We start from the raw sequence: 11,864 nt of genomic DNA on the forward strand, positions 1-11,864 counted from the left end.
TGAATTAACTGGTGCGTGTTTTGTATTTTATTAGACAAGTGGCACCAAATCACTGGAAATTATTAATTTAGCATTTGGATACCGTCCGTCACCCCATCCAGGAAGTGAAAATAAACTTGGACATATTCTCCAACATCCTGCTCCCCCCATCCAGGAAGTGAAAATAAACTTGGACATATTCTCCAACATCCTGCCCCCATCCAGGAAGTGAAAATAAACTTGGGCATATTCTCCAATATCCTGCTTCCTCCCCATCCAGGAAGTGAAAATAAACTTGGGCATATTCTCCAACATCCTGCTCCCCTCCCCCCCATCCAGGAAGTGAAAATAAACTTGGGCATATTCTCCAACATCCTGCGCCCCCCCATCCAGGAAGTGAAAATAAACTTGAGCATATTCTCCAACATCCTGCTTCCTCCCCCCCCATCCAGGAAGTGAAAATAAACTTGGGCATATTCTCCAACATCCTGCTCCCCCCCCAATCCAAGAAGTGAAAATAAACTTGAGCATATTCTCCAACATCCTGCTTCCCCCCCCCATCCAGGAAGTGAAAATAAACTTGGGCATATTCTCCAACATCCTGCCCCCCCCCATCCAGGAAGTGAAAATAAACTTGAGCATATTCTCCAACATCCTGCTTCCTACCCCCCCATCCAGGAAGTGAAAATAAACTTGGGCATATTCTCCAACATCCTGCTCCCCCCCAATCCAAGAAGTGAAAATAAACTTGGGCATATTCTCCAACATCCTGCCCCCCCCCCCATCCAGGAAGTGAAAATAAACTTGGGCATATTCTCCAACGTCCTGCTTCCCCTCCCCATCCAGGAAGTGAAAATAAACTTGGGCATATTCTCCAACATCCTGCTTCCTCCCCATCCAGGAAGTGAAAATAAACTTGGGCATATTCTCCAACATCCTGCTTCCCTCCCCCATCCAGGAAGTGAAAATAAACTTGGGCATATTCTCCAACATCCTGCTCCCCTCCCCCCCATCCAGGAAGTGAAAATAAACTTGGGCATATTCTCCAACATCCTGCCCCCCCCCCCATCCAGGAAGTGAAAATAAACTTGAGCATATTCTCCAACATCCTGCTTCCTCCCCATCCAGGAAGTGAAAATAAACTTGGGCATATTCTCCAACATCCTGCTTCCTCCCCCATCCAGGAAGTGAAAATAAACTTGGGCATATTCTCCAACATCCTGCCCCCCCCCATCCAGGAAGTGAAAATAAACTTGAGCATATTCTCCAACATCCTGCTTCCTCCCCCCCCATCCAGGAAGTGAAAATAAACTTGGGCATATTCTCCAACACCCTGCTCCCCCCCAATCCAGGAAGTGAAAATAAACTTGGGCATATTCTCCAACATCCTGCTTCCTCCCCCCCATCCAGGAAGTGAAAATAAACTTGGGCATATTCTCCAACATCCTGCTCCCCCCCAATCCAGGAAGTGAAAATAAACTTGGGCATATTCTCCAACATCCTGCCCCCCCCCCATCCAGGAAGTGAAAATAAACTTGAGCATATTCTCCAACATCCTGCTTCCTCCCCCCCATCCAGGAAGTGAAAATAAACTTGGGCATATTCTCCAACAGCCTGCTCCCCCCTCCCCCATCCAGGAAGTGAAAATAAATTTGGTCATATTCTTCAACATCCTGATCCCCTCCCCCCATCCAGGAAGTGAAAATAAACTTGGACATATTCTCCAACATCCTGCTTCCTCCCCATCCAGGAAGTGAAAATAAACTTGGGCATATTCTCCAACGTCCTGCTTCCCCTCCCCATCCAGGAAGTGAAAATAAACTTGGGCATATTCTCCAACATCCTGCTCCCCTCCCCCCATCCAGGAAGTGAAAATAAACTTGGGCATATTCTCCAACAGCCTGCTCCCCTCCCCCCATCCAGGAAGTGAAAATAAACTTGGGCATATTCTCCAACATCCTGCCCCCCCCCCATCCAGGAAGTGAAAATAAACTTGAGCATATTCTCCAACATCCTGCTTCCTCCCCATCCAGGAAGTGAAAATAAACTTGGGCATATTCTCCAACATCCTGCTTCCCTCCCCCATCCAGGAAGTGAAAATAAACTTGGGCATATTCTCCAACATCCTGCTCCCCCCCCCCCATCCAGGAAGTGAAAATAAACTTGGGCATATTCTCCAACATCCTGCTTCCCCCCCCCCATCCAGGAAGTGAAAATAAACTTGGGCATATTCTCCAACATCCTGCTTCCCTCCCCCATCCAGGAAGTGAAAATAAACTTGGGCATATTCTCCAACATCCTGCTTCCTCATCCCCCCCATCCAGGAAGTGAAAATAAACTTGGGCATATTCTCCAACACCCTGCTCCCCCCCAATCCAGGAAGTGAAAATAAACTTGGGCATATTCTCCAATATCCTGCTTCCTCCCTCCCCATCCAGGAAGTGAAAATAAACTTGGTCATATTCTCCAATATCCTGCTTCCTTCCCCCATCCAGGAAGTGAAAATAAACTTGGGCATATTCTCCAACATCCTGCTTCCCCCCCATCCAGGAAGTGAAAATAACCTTGGGCATATTCTCCAACAACCTGCCCCCCCCCCCATCCAGGAAGTGAAAATAAACTTGGACATATTCTTCAACATCCCAATCCCCTCCCCCCATCCAGGAAGTGAAAATAAACTTGGACATATTCTCCAACATCCTGCTTCCTCCCCATCCAGGAAGTGAAAATAAACTTGGGCATATTCTCCAACATCCTGCTTCCTCCCCATCCAGGAAGTGAAAATAAACTTGGGCAAATTCGCCAACATCCTGCTTCCTCCCCCCCATCCAGGAAGTGAAAATAAACTTGGACATATTCTCCAACATCCTGGTTCCTCCCCATTCAGGAAGTGAAAATAAACTTGGACATATTCTCCAACATCCTGCTTCCCTCCCCCCATCCAGGAAGTGAAAATAAACTTGGACATATTCTCCAACATCCTGCCTAAGGGTCCGTTCATTCTGCATTGTGTAAATGTATGTTTTACAGCGTGATTGAAATTTTAAAGGTAACGTTCCTGCTTTAGTGGAGATGTGCATTCACGGTTAAACACTGCTGATGTCGACGGCAATGGGAAACGATTACGGTGGAATCTATCGCTGTGGCTTTACAGACTGAGTACAGACGTAAATTAAGACAATCGGTGAGACAGTGTAGGACCAGACCCACACTAAGTTTGTGACTAACGTTATTTTAATGTAGATGTTCATGTGCTTTCTATGAATAAAGTCTTCTAAGGCTTTTGGTGTGGATCACTCATCTAGACAGTAAGCAAAAACAAAAATCGTGGATTTTTAAAAAATTCTTTTTATTAAAAAGATTATGGATAACAAAACAGATGAATACAGTAATACATACTCTCTCACACAAAAACAAACCGTAAACATTTTATATGACAATAAGAGAGAATTTTATTTTTACTTTGACAAAAATAAGCATCAGTTTCAGAGGGGAAATAAGTACCGATACTAAGACATTAATTAGCTCAAACTATTTCTCTATTCTCCTTCTGGAGAGAACCAACCATAACACTACTGTTATGTACACGATAGAACCGCTCAGAAATGGACCCGGAACCTCTGGAACATGTTCCTAACTCTAAAACGAGCCAGGTTCCCTGACCTCACATTAAACCTCTTCCTGGATTTGAAAGCATGCTCCATGGAATACCGAAACAAATCACCCAGGACTAGGGGGAAACTTCACCTCGAAGCAGACTTAATCTGGGAAACCAGCTGTAAATGACACCCCTGTACTGGGAGAGAGGGGGAGAAGACCCAGTAACCATAATGATACCCCTGTACTAGGAGGAGAGGGGGAGAAGACCCAGTAACCATAATGATACCCCTGTACTAGGAGGAGAGAGGGGAGAAGACCCAGTAACCATAATGATACCCCTGTACTGGGAGAGAGGGGGAGAAGACCCAGTAACCATAATGATACCCCTGTACTAGGAGGAGAGGGGGAGAAGACCCAGTAACCATAATGATACCCCTGTACTAGGAGGAGAGAGGGGGAGAAGACCCAGTAACCATAATGATACCCCTGTACTAGGAGGAGAGAGGGGAGAAGACCCAGTAACCATAATGATACCCCTGTACTAGGAGGAGAGAGGGAGAAGACCCAGTAACCATAATGATACCCCTGTACTAGGAGGAGAGGGGAGAAGACCCAGTAACCATAATGATACCCCTGTACTGGGAGGAGAGAGGGAGAAGACCCAGTAACCATAATGATACCCCTGTACTAGGAGGAGAGAGGGAGAAGACCCAGTAACCATAATGATACCCCTGTACTAGGAGGAGAGGGGGAGAAGACCCAGTAACCATAATGATACCCCTGTACTAGGAGGAGAGAGGGGAGAAGACCCAGTAACCATAATGATACCCCTGTACTAGGAGGAGAGAGGGGAGAAGACCCAGTAACCATAATGATACCCCTGTACTAGGAGGAGAGAGGGAGAAGACCCAGTAACCATAATGATACCCCTGTACTAGGAGGAGAGAGGGAGAAGACCCAGTAACCATAATGATACCCCTGTACTAGGAGGAGAGAGGGGAGAAGACCCAGTAACCATAATGATACCCCTGTACTAGGAGGAGAGAGGGAGAAGACCCAGTAACCATAATGATACCCCTGTACTAGGAGGAGAGAGGGGGAGAAGACCCAGTAACCATAATGATACCCCTGTACTAGGAGGAGAGAGAAGACCCAGTAACCATAATGATACCCCTGTACTAGGAGGAGAGAGGGAGAAGACCCAGTAACCATAATGATACCCCTGTACTAGGAGGAGAGAGAAGACCCAGTAACCATAATGATACCCCTGTACTAGGAGGTAGAGATGGGGAAGACCCAGTAACCATAATGATACCCCTGTACTAGGAGGAGAGAAGGGGAGAAGACCCAGTAACCATAATGATACCCCTGTACTAGGAGGAGAGAGGGAGAAGACCCAGTAACCATAATGATACCCCTGTACTAGGAGGAGAGAGAAGACCCAGTAACCATAATGATACCCCTGTACTAGGAGGAGAGAAGGGGAGAAGACCCAGTAACCATAATGATACCCCTGTACTAGGAGGAGAGAGGGAGAAGACCCAGTAACCATAATGATACCCCTGTACTAGGAGGAGAGAGGGAGAAGACCCAGTAACCATAATGATACCCCTGTACTAGGAGGAGAGAGGGAGAAGACCCAGTAACCATAATGATACCCCTGTACTAGGAGGAGAGAGGGAGAAGACCCAGTAACCATAATGATACCCCTGTACTAGGAGGAGAGGGGGAGAAGACCCAGTAACCATAATGATACCACTGTACTAGGAGGAGAGAGGGGGAGAAGACCCAGTAACCATAATGATACCCCTGTACTAGGAGGAGAGAGAAGACACCGTAACCATAATGATACCCCTGTACTAGGAGGAGAGAGAAGACACCGTAACCATAATGATACCCCTGTACTAGGAGGAGAGGGGGAGAAGACCCAGTAACCATAATGATACCCCTGTACTAGGAGGAGAGAGGGGAGAAGACCCAGTAACCATAATGATACCCCTGTACTAGGAGGAGAGAGGGAGAAGACCCAGTAACCATAATGATACCCCTGTACTAGGAGGAGAGAGGGGAGAAGACCCAGTAACCATAATGATACCCCTGTACTAGGAGGAGAGGGGGGAGAAGACCCAGTAACCATAATGATACCCCTGTACTAGGAGGAGAGAGGGAGAAGACCCAGTAACCATAATGATACCCCTGTACTAGGAGGAGAGAGGGAGAAGACCCAGTAACCATAATGATACCCCTGTACTAGGAGGAGAGAGGGGAGAAGACCCAGTAACCATAATGATACCCCTGTACTAGGAGGAGAGGGGGGAGAAGACCCAGTAACCATAATGATACCCCTGTACTAGGAGGAGAGAGGGGGAGAAGACCCCGTAACCATAATGATACCCCTGTACTAGGAGGAGAGAGGGGGAGAAGACCCAGTAACCATAATGATACCCCTGTACTAGGAGGAGAGAGAAGACCCAGTAACCATAATGATACCCCTGTACTAGGAGGAGAGGGGGAGAAGACCCAGTAACCATAATGATACCCCTGTACTGGGAGGAGAGGGGGAGAAGACCCAGTAACCATAATGATACCCCTGTACTGGGAGGAGAGGGGGAGAAGACCCAGTAACCATAATGATACCCCTGTACTGGGAGGAGAGAGGGAGAAGACCCAGTAACCATAATGATACCCCTGTACTAGGAGGAGAGAGGGAGAAGACCCAGTAACCATAATGATACCCCTGTACTAGGAGGAGAGAGGGGAGAAGACCCAGTAACCATAATGATACCCCTGTACTAGGAGGAGAGGGGGAGAAGACCCAGTAACCATAATGATACCCCTGTACTAGGAGGAGAGAGGGAGAAGACCCAGTAACCATAATGATACCCCTGTACTGGGAGGAGAGAGGGAGAAGACCCAGTAACCATAATGATACCCCTGTACTAGGAGGAGAGAGGGAGAAGACCCAGTAACCATAATGATACCCCTGTACTAGGAGGAGAGGGGGAGAAGACCCACTAACCATAATGATACCCCTGTACTAGGAGGAGAGAAGGGGAGAAGACCCAGTAACCATAATGATACCCCTGTACTAGGAGGAGAGAGGGAGAAGACCCAGTAACCATAATGATACCCCTGTACTAGGAGGAGAGAGGGAGAAGACCCAGTAACCATAATGATACCCCTGTACTAGGAGGAGAGAGGGGGAGAAGACCCAGTAACCATAATGATACCCCTGTACTAGGAGGAGAGGGGGAGGAGACCCAGTAACCATAATGATACCCCTGTACTAGGAGGAGAGGGGGAGAAGACCCAGTAACCATAATGATACCCCTGTACTGGGAGAGAGGGGGAGAAGACCCAGTAACCATAATGATACCCCTGTACTAGGAAGAGAGAGGGAGAAGACCCAGTAACCATAATGATACCCCTGTACTAGGAGGAGAGAGGGGAAGACCCAGTAACCATAATGATACCCCTGTACTAGGAGGAGAGGGGGAGAAGACCCAGTAACCATAATGATACCCCTGTACTAGGAGGAGAGGGGGAGAAGACCCAGTAACCATAATGATACCCCTGTACTAGGAGGAGAGAGGGAGAAGACCCAGTAACCATAATGATACCCCTGTACTAGGAGGAGAGAGGGAGAAGACCCAGTAACCATAATGATACCCCTGTACTAGGAGGAGAGAGGGGAGAAGACCCAGTAACCATAATGATACCCCTGTACTAGGAGGAGAGAGGGAGAAGACCCAGTAACCTTAATGATACCCCTGTACTAGGAGGAGAGAGAAGACCCAGTAACCATAATGATACCCCTGTACTAGGAGGAGAGAGGGGGAGAAGACCCAGTAACCATAATGATACCCCTGTACTAGGAGGAGAGAGGGGAGAAGACCCAGTAACCATAATGATCCCCGTGTACTAGGAGGAGAGAGGGAGAAGACCCAGTAACCATAATGATACCCCTGTACTATGAGGAGAGAGGGAGAAGACCCAGTAACCATAATGATACCCCTGTACTAGGAGGAGAGAGGGGAGAAGACCCAGTAACCATAATGATACCCCTGTACTAGGAGGAGAGAGGGAGAAGACCCAGTAACCATAATGATACCCCTGTACTAGGAGGAGAGAGGGGGAGAAGACCCAGTAACCATAATGATACCCCTGTACTAGGAGGAGAGAGAAGACCCAGTAACCATAATGATACCCCTGTACTAGGAGGAGAGAGGGGGAAGACCCAGTAACCATAATGATACCCCTGTACTAGGAGGAGAGAGGGGAGAAGACCCAGTAACCATAATGATACCCCTGTACTAGGAGGAGAGAGGGAGAAGACCCAGTAACCATAATGATACCCCTGTACTAGGAGGAGAGAGGGAGAAGACCCAGTAACCATAATGATACCCCTGTACTAGGAGGAGAGAGGGGGAGAGGACCCAGTAACCATAATGATACCCCTGTACTAGGAGGAGAGAGGGGGAGAAGACCCAGTAACCATAATGATACCCCTGTACTAGGAGGAGAGAGGGAGAAGACCCAGTAACCATAATGATACCCCTGTACTAGGAGGAGAGAGGGGGAGAAGACCCAGTAACCATAATGATACCCCTGTACTAGGAGGAGAGAGGGAGAAGACCCAGTAACCATAATGATACCCCTGTACTAGGAGGAGAGGAAGGGAGAAGACCCAGTAACCATAATGATACCCCTGTACTAGGAGGAGAGAGGGAGAAGACCCAGTAACCATAATGATACCCCTGTACTAGGAGGAGAGAGAAGACCCAGTAACCATAATGATACCCCTGTACTAGGAGGAGAGAAGGGGAGAAGACCCAGTAACCATAATGATACCCCTGTACTAGGAGGAGAGAGGGAGAAGACCCAGTAACCATAATGATACCCCTGTACTAGGAGGAGAGGGGGAGAAGACCCAGTAACCATAATGATACCCCTGTACTAGGAGGAGAGAGAAGACCCAGTAACCATTTACATTTACATTTAAGTCATTTAGCAGACGCTCTTATCCAGAGCGACTTACAAATTGGTGCATTCACCTTATAATATCCAGTGGAACAACCACTTTACAATAGTGCATCTAAATATTTTAAGGGGGGGGGGGTTAGAAGGATTACTTTATCCTATCCCAGGTATTCCTTAAAGAGGTGGGGTTTCAGGTGTCTCCGGAAGGTGGTGATTGACTCCGCTGTCCTGGCGTCGTGAGGGAGCTTGTTCCACCATTGGGGTGCCAGAGCAGCGAACAGTTTTGACTGGGCTGAGTGGGAACTGTGCTTCCGCAGAGGTAGGGAGGCGAGCAGGCCAGAGGTGGATGAACGCAGTGCCCTTGTTTGGGTGTAGGGCCTGATCAGAGCCTGAAGGTACGGAGGTGCCGTTCCCCTCACAGCTCCGTAGGCAAGCACCATGGTCTTGTAGCAGATGCGAGCTTCAACTGGAAGCCAGTGGAGAGAGCGGAGGAGCGGGGTGACGTGAGAGAACTTGGGAAGGTTGAACACCAGACGGGCTGCGGCGTTCTGGATGAGTTGTAGGGGTTTAATGGCACAGGCAGGGAGCCCAGCCAACAGCGAGTTGCAATAATCCAGACGGGAGATGACAAGTGCCTGGATTAGGACCTGCGCCGCTTCCTGTGTGAGGCAGGATCGTACTCTGCGAATGTTGTAGAGCATGAACCTACAGGATCGGGTCACCGCCTTGATGTTGGTGGAGAACGACAGGGTGTTGTCCAGGGTCACGCCAAGGCTCTTAGCACTCTGGGAGGAGGACACAAGGGAGTTGTCAACCGTGATGGCGAGATCATGGAACGGGCAGTCCTTCCCCGGGAGGAAGAGCAGCTCCGTCTTGCCGAGGTTCAGCTTGAGCTGGTGATCCGTCATCCACACTGATATGTCTGACAGACATGCAGAGATGCGATTCGCCACCTGGTTGTCAGAAGGGGGAAAGGAGAAGATTAATTGTGTGTCATCTGCATAGCAATGAACCATAATGATACCCCTGTACTAGGAGGAGAGAGGGAGAAGACCCAGTAACCATAATGATACCCCTGTACTAGGAGGAGAGAGGGAGAAGACCCAGTAACCATAATGATACCCCTGTACTGGGAGGAGAGAGGGAGAAGACCCAGTAACCATAATGATACCCCCTGTACTAGGAGGAGAGGGGAGAAGACCCAGTAACCATAATGATACCCCTGTACTAGGAGGAGAGGGGGAGAAGACCCAGTAACCATAATGATACCCCTGTACTAGGAGGAGAGAGGGAGAAGACCCAGTAACCATAATGATACCCCTGTACTAGGAGGAGAGAGGGGAGAAGACCCAGTAACCATAATGATACCCCTGTACTAGGAGGAGAGAGGGGAGAAGACCCAGTAACCATAATGATACCCCTGTACTAGGAGGAGAGGGGGAGAAGACCCAGTAACCATAATGATACCCCTCTACTAGGAGGAGAGAGGGGGAGAAGACCCAGTAACCATAATGATACCCCTGTACTAGGAGGAGAGAGGGAGAAGACCCAGTAACCATAATGATACCCCTGTACTAGGAGGAGAGAGGGAGAAGACCCAGTAACCATAATGATACCCCTGTACTAGGAGGAGAGGGGAGAAGACCCAGTAACCATAATGATACCCCCTCTACTAGGAGGAGAGAGGGGAGAAGACCCAGTAACCATAATGATACCCCTGTACTAGGAGGAGAGAGGGGGAGAAGACCCAGTAACCATAATGATACCCCTGTACTAGGAGGAGAGAGGGAGAAGACCCAGTAACCATAATGATACCCCTGTACTAGGAGGAGAGAGAAGACCCAGTAACCATAATGATACCCCTGTACTAGGAGGAGAGAGGGAGAAGACCCAGTAACCATAATGATACCCCTGTACTAGGAGGAGAGAGGGGAGAAGACCCAGTAACCATAATGATACCCCTGTACTAGGAGGAGAGAGGGAGAAGACCCAGTAACCATAATGATACCCCTGTACTAGGAGGAGAGAGAAGACCCAGTAACCATAATGATACCCCTGTACTAGGAGGAGAGAGGGAGAAGACCCAGTAACCATAATGATACCCCTGTACTAGGAGGAGAGAGGGAGAAGACCCAGTAACCATAATGATACCCCCTGTACTGGGAGGAGAGAGGAGAAGACCCAGTAACCATAATGATACCCCTGTACTAGGAGGAGAGAGGGGGAGAAGACCCAGTAACCATAATGATACCCCTGTACTAGGAGGAGAGAGGGGAGAAGACCCAGTAACCATAATGATACCCCTGTACTAGGAGGAGAGAGAAGACCCAGTAACCATAATGATACCCCTGTACTAGGAGGAGAGAGGGAGAAGACCCAGTAACCATAATGATACCCCTGTACTAGGAGGAGAGAGGGGAGAAGACCCAGTAACCATAATGATACCCCTGTACTAGGAGGAGAGAGGGAGAAGACCCAGTAACCATAATGATACCCCTGTACTAGGAGGAGAGGGGAGAAGACCCAGTAACCATAATGATACCCCTGTACTAGGAGGAGAGAGGGAGAAGACCCAGTAACCATAATGATACCCCTGTACTAGGAGGAGAGGGGGAGAAGACCCAGTAACCATAATGATACCCCTGTACTAGGAGGAGAGGGGGAGAAGACCCAGTAACCATAATGATACCCCTGTACTAGGAGGAGAGAGGGGAGAAGACCCAGTAACCATAATGATACCCCTGTACTAGGAGGAGAGAGGGGGAGAAGACCCAGTAACCATAATGATACCCCTGTACTAGGAGGAGAGGGGAGAAGACCCAGTAACCATAATGATACCCCTGTACTAGGAGGAGAGGGGGAGAAGACCCAGTAACCATAATGATACCTCTGTACTGGGAGGAGAGAGGGAGAAGACCCAGTAACCATAATGATACCCCTGTACTAGGAGGAGAGAGAAGACCCAGTAACCATAATGATACCCCTGTACTAGGAGGAGAGAGGGGAGAAGACCCAGTAACCATAATGATACCCCTGTACTAGGAGGAGAGAGGGGGAGAAGACCCAGTAACCATAATGATACCCCTGTACTAGGAGGAGAGAGGGAGAAGACCCAGTAACCATAATGATACCCCTGTACTAGGAGGAGAGGGGGAGAAGACCCAGTAACCATAATGATACCTCTGTACTGGGAGGAGAGGGGGAGAAGACCCAGTAACCATAATGATACCCCTGTACTAGGAGGAGAGGGGGAGAAGACCCAGTAACCATAATGATACCCCTGTACTAGGAGGAGAGAGGGGGAG

Source organism: Salmo salar, chromosome ssa23, assembly GCF_905237065.1.
Source record: "Salmo salar chromosome ssa23, Ssal_v3.1, whole genome shotgun sequence".
In the NCBI taxonomy this organism is placed as follows: Eukaryota; Metazoa; Chordata; class Actinopteri; order Salmoniformes; family Salmonidae; genus Salmo; species Salmo salar.